Source organism: Cyprinus carpio, chromosome B14, assembly GCF_018340385.1.
Source record: "Cyprinus carpio isolate SPL01 chromosome B14, ASM1834038v1, whole genome shotgun sequence".
Classification (NCBI taxonomy): domain Eukaryota; kingdom Metazoa; phylum Chordata; class Actinopteri; order Cypriniformes; family Cyprinidae; genus Cyprinus; species Cyprinus carpio.
Window position 1 is genome coordinate 26724596 of NC_056610.1, and position 13785 is coordinate 26738380.

Below are 13785 nucleotides of genomic sequence, written 5' to 3' on the forward strand. Positions count from 1 at the left end.
GGTCTCGACCTGACTGCAGTTCACAGTCGTAACCGACTTGAGTGGGCAAATGCTCACATTCGATGGCATCTGGCACTTTGGAGAGGTGTTCTCTTCATTGATGAATCCCGGTTTTCACCGTACGGGGCAGATGGCAGACAGCGTGTATGGCATCGTGTGGGTTTTGCTGATGTTAACGTTGTGGATCGAGTGGCCCATGGTGGCGGTGGGGTTATGGTATGGGCAGGCGTATGTTATGGACAACGAACACAGGTGCATTTTATTGATGGAATTTTGAATGCACAGAGGTACCATGACGAGATCCTGAGGCCCATTGTTGCCATTAATCCACGACCCGGTACTTCATGTTGCAGCATAATAATGCACAGTCCCATGTTGCAAGGATCTGTACACAATTTCTGGAAGCTGAAAACATCCTAGTTCTTGCATGGCCAGCATACTCACCGGACATGTCACCCATTGAGTATGTTTGGGATGCTCTGGATCGGCGTATATGACAGTGTGTTCCATTTTCTGCCAATATCCAGCAACTTTGCACAGCCACTGAAGAGGAGTGGACCAACATTCCACAGGCCACAATCAACAACCTGATCAACTCTATGGGGAAGGAGATGTGTTGCACTGGGTAAGGCAAATGGTGGTCACACCAGATACTGACTGATTTTTTCAGACCCCCCCCAGACCCCCCAACACAGTAAAACTGCACATTTTAAAGTGGCCTTTTATTGTGGCCAGCCTAAGGCACACCTGTGCAATAAGGGGGGAAGTCGTGGCCTAATGGTTAGAGAGTTTAACTCCTAACCCTAAGGTTGTGTGTTCGAGTCTCGGGCCGGCAATACCACGACTGAGGTGCCCTTGAGCAAGGCACCGAACCCCCCAACTGCTCCCGGGCGACGAAGCATAAATGGCTGCCCACTGCTCTGGGTGTGTGTTCACAGTGTGTAATACATTTAATTATGTTTAATAAATTAACTGTTGTGGAACACTTCATTTCTCAGAATGCATTACATTTTACATTTACATTTATGCATTTGGCAGACGCTTTTATCCAAAGTGACTTTCAGTGCATTCAGGCTAACATTTTTTTTACCTAATATGTGTTCCCTGGGAATTTATTCATTTTGATTTTTCATCGATGAGGTATTCATTTTGAGCTGTCATACAGGAAAACTCATGGCTTTTCCTGTGTTGAATTTCTTTGAATTGGAATTCCATAAATTCCTCTTCGTGTCTCTCCAATTCAACTTTCTGTGAGGTGTGGCCAATTCAATTCAGAGTTAAAGTTATGAAAGGGAGCTGATTTTCAGTTTTCAATTTTGCATAGCCCTGGCTGTATGACAATCAATAACTTTGTTCCTAGAATCCGTCCATTATTGCTGCACCTTGCCGAACCCATTACCGAGACCTAATGCATCTTGAGGGACTCGAGCCCTCCTACAGATGGCAAGCGCTTTGATGCATGATTCCTTACTTCCACTGTACCAGGATTATTACACTGCTGCTCAATCAACCCCCTGCTTTCCACGACTTTTGGAGGCATTTAGGAAAATAAATCTATATCAACTCTGTGTCATACAGTAATGAGTATGCATACGTCAGTATATTTATGCATGTGTGTGAAGGGGTTAGACAGTGAATATACATCTTTGAACAGCCGTCTGCAGAGAGACCTTAAAAGCTTAGTGAAATGGAAATGTGGTTAAATATAGATTGATTAGTTTGTTTGTTGTTGAAGTTTGATGTTTTCCGAATACATTTTGCATATTTATCCCATTTATCTGAACTAAACAATATGGCGTGCCACCATAAAATATCAGGAAATAACAGGCAGGTGCTCACCACATGGAGAAGAGATCTTCCCCTTGGCCATGTTTTTGTTCTACTAAAGAGCTTTCTCGTTAGGGTTTGTTTCTTGAATCTGCAAGAAAGCACAAAATAAATGAATTAAATAAAGATGAAATGGAGGGAGGAAGAAAAAAAACAAGGTGTAATTAGGAAGCATACAAAACAAACACAATCAATAGTCTGGAGAAGCTCTGAACACAATGGACACACCCTTATAGATGTGAAAAAACTGACACAGTATGTTATTACTGAGAATGCTGTCTGCAAGCTCTGTGTTTCACGGCTTTACCCGTAATCTCTAGGGCTTGGGTTTCATATGCGCTTCCAGAAAAATCTGGGCCAAGCCACAGTAAAACTTTTGCACAATCAATATCATGTAATATGTACAAAGCCTGACATGAAAAAAAGAGGCTTTACCTCTTTTTTCGCTTCCTCTATCCTCTTATGCACTACACAGGATGCTGTTCTATGACACAGGACATTGTTATTGTTATTTAAAACCCAGAAATCTCACAGCAAGGATTCAGAATATCTCTATCCCAGTCCACTCGCACTTCTCCTTTCCGCCTTGTGGAAATCATTTCATTCTGACAGTATTTCTCTTTTTCTTTTACTGTCTGAAAAGACACTAATGAGTCTCTCCATACAGGCCTGGCGGTAGACAGAGGCAAGATGATTATGCAAACACCAGGTCCTGAATTGCTAATGAAAGCTGGGGAATATGTAGACGACAACTGTGTAGCAAAGGAAAAGAAGAAGAAGAAGAAGAAAAAAAACATAGAAAGTTTATTTCTGGAATCTCTTGTAAAATCAGTCCTGACACTCAGTGCTATTAGTAGCCCATTAAACAGTTCAAGGACAATAGCTGTCCTCCTGTTTGATCATTTATCCTCCGGATCTCGTTGTTATGCTCGGTGCCTAAGATCAAGACGACCATAGAATATCAATGGCCTTGCTGAAAGTGGGCAAACTAGGTAAAATAATTCTTCTTGGCTTATTTGCACTCAGCAAAATATTGTTGCATAAGGCTGCGTTATTTATCTTCCACATGAAGTATTGGAGCAATAATCTTGTTTTGTTTAAACATAATGAAGCAAGTTTTGGTGCCATATGAAAGCATAACATTTCAAAAGCACAAGCTGAATAGACCCTTGATACTGACAATCCACATTGAAAAAGTAGGACAATTCAACCTGTGCAAGGTGAAACGACAGAGTGTGCCTTCCCTCTCTTATTCCCCTGAACATATTTGGTGTATCTGTTCAGTGAAAGGACCACAGGAAGAGGACAGCAAATAAAATTAATCTCAACCCCTTCCTTAATCATCAGTGGTAGTTTCCCCATAGCCACCCCTCATGGATAACACATATGTAGGGGCAATCAGCCGGTCATTGTTTTCTCAGATGGTGTGGTATAAAATGGCTTCCTCCTTCCTTAAAGAAGAGAATGATGCTTTTTCACTGCTTTGAGATGCCTGCTTAGAGTGTCCAAAATTAGTTCTATTAGTTATCCAAATGGTAGTCTCGGGCAGTTTTAATGGGTTATGATTCTCTTTTCAAACTGCTTAACTAATAATTAAAGCCATTGTCTCAGATAGTTCCAGTTTTCTTTTCTGAAAGGTTTTCAACTTATGAAAAATGATGTTGAAAAGGATTCAAAAAGGTAGATTCTCTGATGAAACAATGTAAAACCTATTTTTTACTTTTACTTTTTTTTCTTCCTTAAGAAATACCTTCTTTTGTATTTACAGAAGAAAATCATAGAAATGACATGCAAGTACTTAAATAATAAAAAAAAAACCCCTCTATTTAGAATGGATGCCTTAAATTGTTTTTAATGTTACAAAAGATTTAGATTTCAAATTAATGCTGTTAGTTTTGAACTCTCTTTCTCTCTTTCCAATACTCACAGGTTCCTAAAATAAAATGTATCACTGTCTCTACAAAAATATTCAACAGCTCAACTATTTTCAATATTAATAAAAATAATATTGCTTTTCACAGCAAATCAGCTTATTAGAATGATTTCTAAAAGGCTATGAAATTGAGGATTGAAGTAATGGCTGCTTAAATTTCTACATTTCCATCACATGATAATTATTTCTATTAGTAAACAGATCAATAATTAAAATAGAAACAATTTCATTTGATATTTTATGCTATTACATTTTTTTCTCTGCATTTTTAATGCAGGCTTGGTGAACATGAGAGACTTACCAACCCCAAACTTTTTAAACATATACAATAGAGCACTTAACAGAGAAAAGAACAAAGGCCCTAATGCTGGTATTTATTAAACACTGGGATGTCCTCTCAATGACCAACGGCCATGGTGATATCCATCTCATTCAATTATTCTGCCCACATGGACATCTTGCTAAATCCCTTTCAATCTCATGTGCTTGATTAGTCTTCAGTTCATGCTTGATTTGCCCTTTGCTGTGCATCAACCTGGGGCCTGTTGTAATGGATAACAACACACCAATTAATCCCATAACTATGGCATTTAAGTAGATTGAGTGCTCTGATACCAGTGGGGATTCCAGTGGGTGCCGTGGGGTTGGCAAGGGATGGGAGCAGTGGATTGATGCACCCAAGAGCCTCCAGGACACTAAAACAGATGAACGCATCGGTGGCACATTCAAACAAAGAGTTTAAGCGCTAGAAAGAGTGAAATTGAGCATTAGTTTAATGCTACATAAACTGTGCTCTAACATAATGTGACATTTTAAGAAGGGAGCTTTTTCCCCTCCTGAGTTAAACCAGACTCCATTAGTGTGGCTTGTTAGCATGGGTCAAGTTTGATCCTTGTGATCCTTGTGATCCTTGTGTCGGTAGACTGTTTTGAAGTAGCTTGTGTTTAGGCAGTGGGGATATTGCACAGCTGGAATGAAGACTTAGTGTCACGGTGCTCCTAAGAGGGTCTGGATCACAGAGATTTCAACTAACTTCCCTTGCGTAGTTAAGCTCTAGCATGACAGTGGAAAAAGTTCTTGCTTTTGCATCTGCCTTCGTTTCTCCATTCATAAATGCTACTTTCAATCTCCAGTGTGCTATTTATGGCACTGTGCAAACGCTTTTTTAACAATGTAAAATAAATAAATAAACAAATTAATGTAATTTAATTAATACAAACACAAACACATTTTACAGTTAAAAACAAGATAATGGTACATGCCACTAAAACAACAGATCACAACAAAACTAATTCATTATTAAAAAGATGTGTTGTGTTGACCCCTTTTCCAAATAGTTCAAATAAAAGGCTTCCTATTTTCCTTTTTTTATTTTTCTGTATTAATGATCTTTCTGTGCATTCTGCTTCATTTCCTGTTTCCCATTCATTGCCCTCTATCTCTACATTTTTTTCTTTTTCTTTTTCAGTGTCTTTTTCTATCCCTGTGTCTCTTCTTTGTCTCTGCTCTTTTGCCATGCTCATGTTGGGTAAATGAGAAGTGGCAACACACACAGACACATGTACAGCGTCTGTTCTCATTATCTCAAAGAGAACTGCCTCCTCCCTCGGCCCCATTGGCACTGTGCAGTGCAAGGAGAAAAAAAAGAGATGAATGCACTTAGAGCAGTCATCAAATTAGTTTTAAGTGCAAATAAACAAAGAATGCAATACTTTACCAGTGACAGAGAATGGGATTGAAAAGAAGAGACAGGTTTACTGAGAAATAATTGAAGTTTTTCACATTGATCTCATTGTTATATATCAAAGGTGTGGGTATGAAGTTTTGGGATTTTTAATAAATGAATGTTTATTTTTAAATTAATATTTTAATTTAGCAAGGGTGCATTAAATTGGTTAAAAATGACAAGTGAAAAAAAAAACAAGAATATATATGTGACCCTGGACCACAAAAACTTTTTGAAAAATACTGAGATGTATATATCATCTGAACGCTGAATAAATTTCCATTGATGTATGGTTTGTTAGGATAGGACAACATTTGGCTTAGATACAACTATTTGAAAATCTGGAATTTGAGGGTGAAAAAAAAAAAAAAAGAAAAGTATAAATATTGAGAAAACTGCCTTTAAAGTTGTCCAAATGAAGATCTTAGCAATGCATGTTACTAATCAAAAAAATAAGTTTTGATATGTTTACGTTAGTGAATTTACAAAATACCTTAATGGAACATGATCTTTACTTAACATCTCAATGATTTTTGGCATAAAAGAAAAATCTATAAATTTGACCCATCCAATGTATTGTTGGCTATTCTACAAATACAAATACCCATGCTACTTGTGACTTGTTTTGTGGTCCGGGGTCAAATATTTCAAATACTGTCAATTTGAAATTTCTTCTCATCAAAGAATTTTGAAAAAAAAAAAAAAGGAATCTGACGGTTTATATATAAAAAAATATTAAGCAGGAGTTTTTTATTTTCAAAACATAAAATAAAAAAAAATTACAATTTTAATATAAATTCCAAAAGAAAATGGTTATTTTAAATTGCAATAATATATGAATGTTTTTAATGTTTTGATGTAATGTTTGACCCAAACATATATATGCGCTTTAAAATAATAAAGCTATTTTATTCTTCATATAGCTCATATCATCCATGCCATTGTTTGAGAGGTGTAGACTGTTTCTGTAGTGCAGCATGTTAGAGATATCATTACATGAACATAATGAGCTTGTTAAGGAAGAGTTTAACCCATGGGCAGAGGAACAGAGCATTAATCTCTTTGCTTTGGGCTAATTAGGGTAAAATCCCTATACAGAGGCATACCCAGCATTGTGACCTCTGTCTCCATCCTCTCATTTAACATTCATAAATGAGCATGAAGACAATTAGCAAATTGTCTGCGCAGGCTTATTGCTCTGTTTGCAGACCTGAAGACTGAGCTGAAACAACCATAATGTAAAAACACACGCAACACCACTTAGTGGCTGCGCTTTTTCAATAGATTCAATAAGATGACATAATGGGAGTACATCTGTGGCATTCAGGCTTATGTCCAGTATGACATTTTGATTTATTCATGTAATACAGCAGTAGGAAGCAATTGAACAAAAATGTTTGCAAATTACTCTTGCCCTTATTTGAGATTGATTTTAAGAACATGTATTTATGTTATTAATGTGAAAATCTTAGATATGTAGTGCATGCTGGTTTCATCTGCCTGTTAAAAACCTCTCTGTTATTGATCTTGTGGTTATTGATTAAGTTATCCTAAACTGGCTTTTAAGGTCTTTTTTTCACATCAATGCTAGAGTTCCTTTAACTGATTGTTATATCCAACATTGATTTAAAAAATCTTACTGGTGAAACTGCACCGACACAGTATGATCAATGCAGCCTTTTTGATATTTAAAATTTAGAATATGTGTAAAGCTTACTCAGATAAATAAAACTGGCTCCATTTTCCTTTCAACACTGAACAAAACAACAACAACAACAACAACAACAACAACAAAAACTATAAAACTAAATGAAACATCCCAAAATCACAATACATTTAAACGCAGAAAATGTCTGGATTTCATCAGTCCAATCAAGTCACACCTTCCAGATTATTTGCTTAAAAATAAATAAAAAAATAAATAAAATGATTTCAATTATTATTTTTATTTTATTTTTATTTTGTAAAACAATACAATACAATACAATAAGCATAAACCTTATTATATACAAAAACATATGCAGTGTTTTCCAGGTAATTTCATGTTGTTTTAAGAATGTTTAGATATTCTTACTCAGAAAAAAAGACAAAAAAATTCCTTGTACAGAATATAGTTTGTGAGAGGAGGTGATTATAGATTTCTTACTAGTCAGTAGACTAACCCCAATTGATAAAATTCACTCTAGTGTACCGATCTACTCCAGTGTCACCATTCGATTCTCAGTCACCCTCATTTGAATATGTGTCATATCCTGAGTCGAATCACCACAACGACAGCTTGGCAAGTATTGCTTTCCTCTTCCCCTTTCTCTCTCTCTCACTCCTGAGACAGAGGCAGCCGTGATATATGGTCACCAGCAAATTGAGATTCATCAGGCAGCCTGTCTTGCTCACTTGAATCTATATTCAATTCTGGAGCATCTGTTATGGCTGAGGCAGTCCAGGACACACTGGTATTGTGAGGGTGAAATTGTGCTTGGATAAATAAACTTACAGGCATAATAAAACCCAATGAAAATATATATCACAACCTCAATAACAGTGAGAATCTTGAAATCAGTTTCTTGAAGAAAAATAAAAAACAAACTATAACTGCATGCTGGTGGAAGGTTGCAAGTTAGACACATAGTACTTTAATCATAAATACGAGAATACAAAAGAAGTATTTTTAGACAAGTTGCAAATCATTTAGTGTATTATTCTAAGAGTCATATCTGCTATGTTCAACATTCATGATAGTGTTTCTTTTCAATGTGAGAACATAAAGAATGTTTCTCTTTAATGGCTTTTTAGGATGTTGTCCTAGTTCATTCAGAAAACATACAGGTGAAGTGTAACTGCCTGTCCTCTTGAGAGCTCATCAAAGATTGAGATGCACCTCTACCATAGGGGAGACAAAATTAATGAGCGCCCATACTGCTTAGATAAGCACAAAACGTCCCGACTGCAACGCCACTGTAGCAATAGCTGCAGCTTTCTCAACCCTAGAGGCTTATTCAGCACAATGCATGCTATTAAACAAAGTCTCCCTCTGTGAAACTGGATTCCCTGTCTAGCTTTAGATACACACAATGTTTCTTTGCATGCAACGAGAGATTAAACAAATGTATCTATAATTTTACGGTTGTAGCAGTGCTCCCCCCCAACTTAGTCAGAGTTTCACTAATTATTAGCTTGCTGTGATGTGAAAGGTGAGACAGGTTGTGACACGAAGCAAAGCAAAAGACAAACAAAGGCATGATGCCAAGGCTCGACATGAATTAACAGGAAGAGCGAACGACGATAGCATATTCAGAAGGCATTTAAAAGCATTCTTGTAACACAGACGTGACCTTGTTTATAGAGTGCCCTTGCACTTCGCATGCATATTTCACCTCTCTTTGCACACCTCCTCCTCAAACATCACCTGATAGGAAAATGTCAAATATATCCAACACCAACAATCATCCATAAAAGCGCTCCATATTCACACTGGAAAGTTAATACCTCCTGTGCCCTTCAAAGGCATGCTAAAGGATGCTCACATTTGCACTTAACTACTCTCACATTTATGCAAGGTTTGCTCTCTGTCTCCTTGTGTGCATATGTTATTTACTTTGCTTGTTTTAACCTGTACTAACATGCAGAGGCATAGGAATGACTGAAAAGGTCCCCATAATATCAATATATAAGGTTAGATAATGAATATTAATTAGGTGGCATAACATTCACCTCTTAATTTAGAAAGGCACGTAAATTGGCATTAATGTCAGGAATCAGGTATATTTTAACCACAATAACTGGTGGTAGAATAAAACACATTAGCATATTTTCTGCCCACTTCTTGGTCTTTTTGCCTTGGTCTGAATGAAAAAGCAAATTCATTCGTTGCCACAAGGTGCCGCTTTGGAGTGGTAAAAATAGCAGTTTCTCCAGTAACGATGTACACAAAGCAGCACTGCGCTAACAAACGCTGCTTGATCAGGTTTTACAGGCATGAAATGGAAACAGGACCAATCGGACCAATCACCTCAGATTAGCGTCACGCAAAGGAGAGCTACGGAAAAATTAATCGTTGAGCGAATCATTGGGAGTCGTTGAGCAAGTAAGGGAAAAATTTATGCATATTATAAGACAATGAAAGTGTTTTTGACCTTGTTTTTTTGTCTTGCTGTTGTTGAGGACTCCCAAAACCAAAATATGAACCTTTCATTACCCATAATACGGGCACTTTAATAATTATTAGTAATCAGTTTCATAGCCTAATAATTATTCACTGTTGACTCACATACAATTAGTACACACAGTACTGGTTACAAAGAGTGATAAATGCACAAACTGAAAAGTAGGGAGACAAAATAAGTCATTACAGTGTATTTATGTATTATTTTGTAAATAGTGTGGGAATCCATCTTGCAAGCTTTATTGAACAACTCGTGGTCGTACAGGCAGGGATCAGTACCAGCAAACACAACAGTAGAGGTAACCAGAATCGTCGTCAAACACAGGCCATAGATCGGGGTAGCAGGCAATATTTCAGAGTCCAATAAACATCCAAGGTCAAGAGGCGGGCAGCATGTTTCAAGAGACGGCAAACAAACAGAACTGGTAAACATGAAATCAAACACGGGAAATAACGCTTGGAAATGTCAGCCGCAAAAACAAGACTTCGCGTTAGACTGATGGGGTTGTGTAGCTTAAATAGTCCGTACAAATAAGCTGCACCTTGTGATGATCAGAGTCCGAGGCACGTGGATATGGGTATTGTAGTTGTGAATTGCAGTTTAAGTGGTGTGGGTGCGTGAGAGTCAATATTCAGGAGATGGAGCCCTCTGCTGGCCAGTAGCGGGAATCACGGGGTTCGTCCTCCGTGACAGAGCCCCCCCCTGCGAGCGACTCCCTGGCGCAAGATGGTGACGAACGTCGGGGTGCTACCAGCGTGGTCGAGGGGCCGGTCTCGTCTCCGGATGTAACCGATGGAACTCAGTGATGAGTTGGGGTCTAGTCTGTTTGCTAGCATGTTGTTCCTCTGGACCGTCACCCCGGCCAGGCGACACAGAATACTGGCTGGTCCACGACGCCTGGAGTAAGAAGTTCTCGCACCTGGAAGGTGGGGAGCACTGCAGGGATGGTACTCTGCTCACATGGGATTCTGGACTGCTCCCTCGGGTCCCCTCTCCTCTTCCAGGGGCCACACAGCGGCTTGAGCAGAGATACATGAAAAGTGGGAAGATGCGATAGGTGTCCGGTAATGCAAGACTGAATTCAAACAGGAGTGATCTGATGTTAATCTGAATTGGACCCAAACCTTGGACTTAACTTCTTGCAGGGTAGTCGTAGACGGAGATCTCGGGTAGAGAGCCACACGTATTGCCGGGTTGGTATATCAGGCCCAGGACGCCAGACGGTGGTCAGCATTTCCTTTTGACCGGCGGTTGGCTCGTTGAAGATGTACGTGAGCTTGGTTCCAAGTCCTCCTCACTGCGTAATGGCAACCAGTCCGTGAACGGCGGGTACGTCGGTGGGTTACCCCGACACGGGAAACATGGGAGGCGGATATAACAGGATGCACTTAAAGAATAGGGAATTATATAGCTGCTTGACCAGGGAGTTCTGTGCGTACTGCACCCTGTCTGCCCAATCTTCTTTTACACATATCTCAGGAACCGGGTGAGTTCCTGATTCTTTCGACCTGATGGGTCTCACAGCCTAATTCTTAAAGCTTTCCAATGACTGGATTGAATTGAAGCTAATATCTTACGGTAGTCCGGAAGACAAGGATCAGAGTGAACAATGGTCAGTAAAATGGGCAATCAATACCCACACTTCATTAGTTCATGCTAATCTGACCACTCTGGAACAACATATTTAATAGTCTTCTCACAACTGGCCCTCAAATGAGATTTTGTTGATTATTTAGCAGATGAATGGTGATACCTGGAGCCTCACAGTCATTTACACACATTAGCATCACAGGTGAATGTTGAGAGTTGTGTTGTTGGAAAGTGTCTGAGTCCCCTTGTACGGGTCAATGGACTGGATATCCAGAACAGGACCAACAAAACGTGTCTTCAGTGAATACGGGATGGATTTTTGGAACAAAATGGAGATCGGGAGTGACCATCTTTACACAGTGGAGGGTAGGAGAACTGACATGACAGAGTTTTTTCTGGAGATGAACATCTCAGCAGTTTTGCCATGAGCTTTGGGTATGAGTCACTTTGACAAGACTCTGGCGTTTTAGAGAGAATCACGTCGGATGTTCAGAGAAGAATTGGGATGTCTTTCTTTAGTTCTTGAATGCTTGGAGAGCAGCCCTCTTTAGAAGCGGTAGAAATTGGTGAGTGTATTCTTTCTTTGTTTTTGATGAAAGGGGTATGGGAATTCTATTGGAAAAATGCAAGGCACCTTCAAATGGTTCTGGGGCTTACGGAAACTTTTAGACTGTATGTATGACATTGGAAAACCGAAGGACTATTAGCATTAAATTTAGAAAACACCCAACATGTTTAATGACGTCCCCCCTCCTTTTGAGGTTGTATGCGCAAAGAACATCTTAGGTAAAAAACTCCGAAACCAATCGATGAAGGGCTCCCTCCATCCTGCAGCTTAAAAAAAAAAAAAAGAAGCAGGAAAAAAAGTGTGCCCCTTGTCATCCTCTCATGATAAATAAAAAACCTGGAAGATATTAACTGATACGGTTGAGTAAAAAGGCGGTGGCGAATTATTGGACCTCTGCTGGAGAGCGCGTGGTAGAGAGGATTTTTTCCAGGCGTATTAAATTTATTTGAAATGCCAGAAGAACAACATTATCCGAACATACTGTTTGTCAAGCGTCCATCCCCATGCTATGTTATTTTTACTTTTTTACATTTATTTATGACTTGATTACCAAGGGACCCTCACTCACTAGGAGAGCACACATTATCATGTCCGGGCGCACAGATCAAAACTTCTAGCAAACCTTCTAATTTTTTGGCCTGACACCGGTTTCTTTTCAACGCACTCTGACTTCGGTTTTGCAGTTTTATTTCTTTATTCTTTATTTGGAACTACACTAAGTTTGGTGCTGCGCTTGCATAATTGCATTGGTCACCCGCTCCTTTCCCCTCTCGGGGGTGATGTAAATTAGATGAAATTGGTGAACTCTGTTTACGTCTGTGTTCTTTAATTTGCACATAGGTTTTGCTCGTAAATCACTCACAGAAATTTTCTTTTTCCTCTCTCATCGTGCTGTTTGGAATTGTGCTCACGGGCTCACGTTTTAATACAGTTCCCCCTCAGTGTGAGGTCCTGTTTAGTAGCAAAACTGGGCGGCCCTAAATCTTAAATAAAACCACAATCCATATCATTATTAGCAATAGAGGGGGAGGCTTTTGTCCAATAAAAAGGTGACCTGTTTGCTGTGCACTAGTCAGAGAACGTGAAGCTGATGGCATTGTCATGGCGGTTTGCATTAAATAGGGCATACACTAAGATGTCGGCACGGGGATTGGAAATCCAGCACTGATTTCCACCATTCAGGAGATGGAGCGCTCGCTGTGTCGACGCATCTCCGTGCAATCAAGCCCGAGATTTAAAGGTCCATCCAAAGATCATCTTACACCACTGCACCTCTGGGGATAAAATGCTTTCTAAATTCCCACACCGAGGGATTGAATGCAGATATTCTGATACTCAATTTGTGGATAACTTTAAGCTACAATAAACCAACCGAAAACTGGAAAAATGAATGCAGCTTAAAATAATAAACAGTATTTAAAAAAAAAAAAAACCTACACCTAATTCTGTAAAGCACAGAGAATACAAACGAACAATTAGATCAGTAATGCTTTTCTTTTACATTCAACTCTCAAAATTTCCACCCATTAGCATCACGCTGCAGGACTGTAGCATTGCTTGTTTACGTGACTAGGAGAACTGCAGATTTTTTTGCCATTTAAGTTTCATTTCCTGCTCATTACAAACCTCCAGCTCTGTGAAAGATGCAAGGATATAGTCAGAATGTATTTGTGATTCTTTTTCTACAAATCTCAAGACGGCAGCACATCTGATTAAATATTAGTTGATAATAACTGCAGCTAGATGAAAATGAGAGCATCCTGTTTGAACAACTGAATTCTCCATAGTTCTGTCAGAGCTCATGGTTTTTATTACCCTTTTCAACACCAATGTAATAGCGCTTTGCATTCATAGGTATACGTTGTATGCAGTACAATATGGTTCTTAAAAATGTATGCCCTAAATCTTAATAAAACCACAATTTCAAAGAAGGGGGATTTAAACATTCTGATTTAATATATTTCAGGGGTGGCAGCAC

The 13785-nt window shown here is 38.9% G+C and overlaps 1 protein-coding gene across 2 annotated transcripts in view; it reads right to left on the minus strand.

Moving 5' to 3' along the window:
• Window positions 1-13785, minus strand: part of LOC122139671 (leucine-rich repeat and immunoglobulin-like domain-containing nogo receptor-interacting protein 2) — a 236827-nt gene that overhangs the window by 95397 nt on the left and 127645 nt on the right. Inside the window, exon 3 of one of the 2 annotated variants that reach the window (XM_042738778.1) lies at window positions 1840-1918. The exons of the other annotated variant lie outside the window; for it this stretch is intronic. The gene's annotated coding sequence lies outside the window, so the exon portion shown is untranslated. The remainder of the gene's footprint in view (window positions 1-1839; window positions 1919-13785) is intronic. 2 annotated transcript variants of the gene reach the window in all.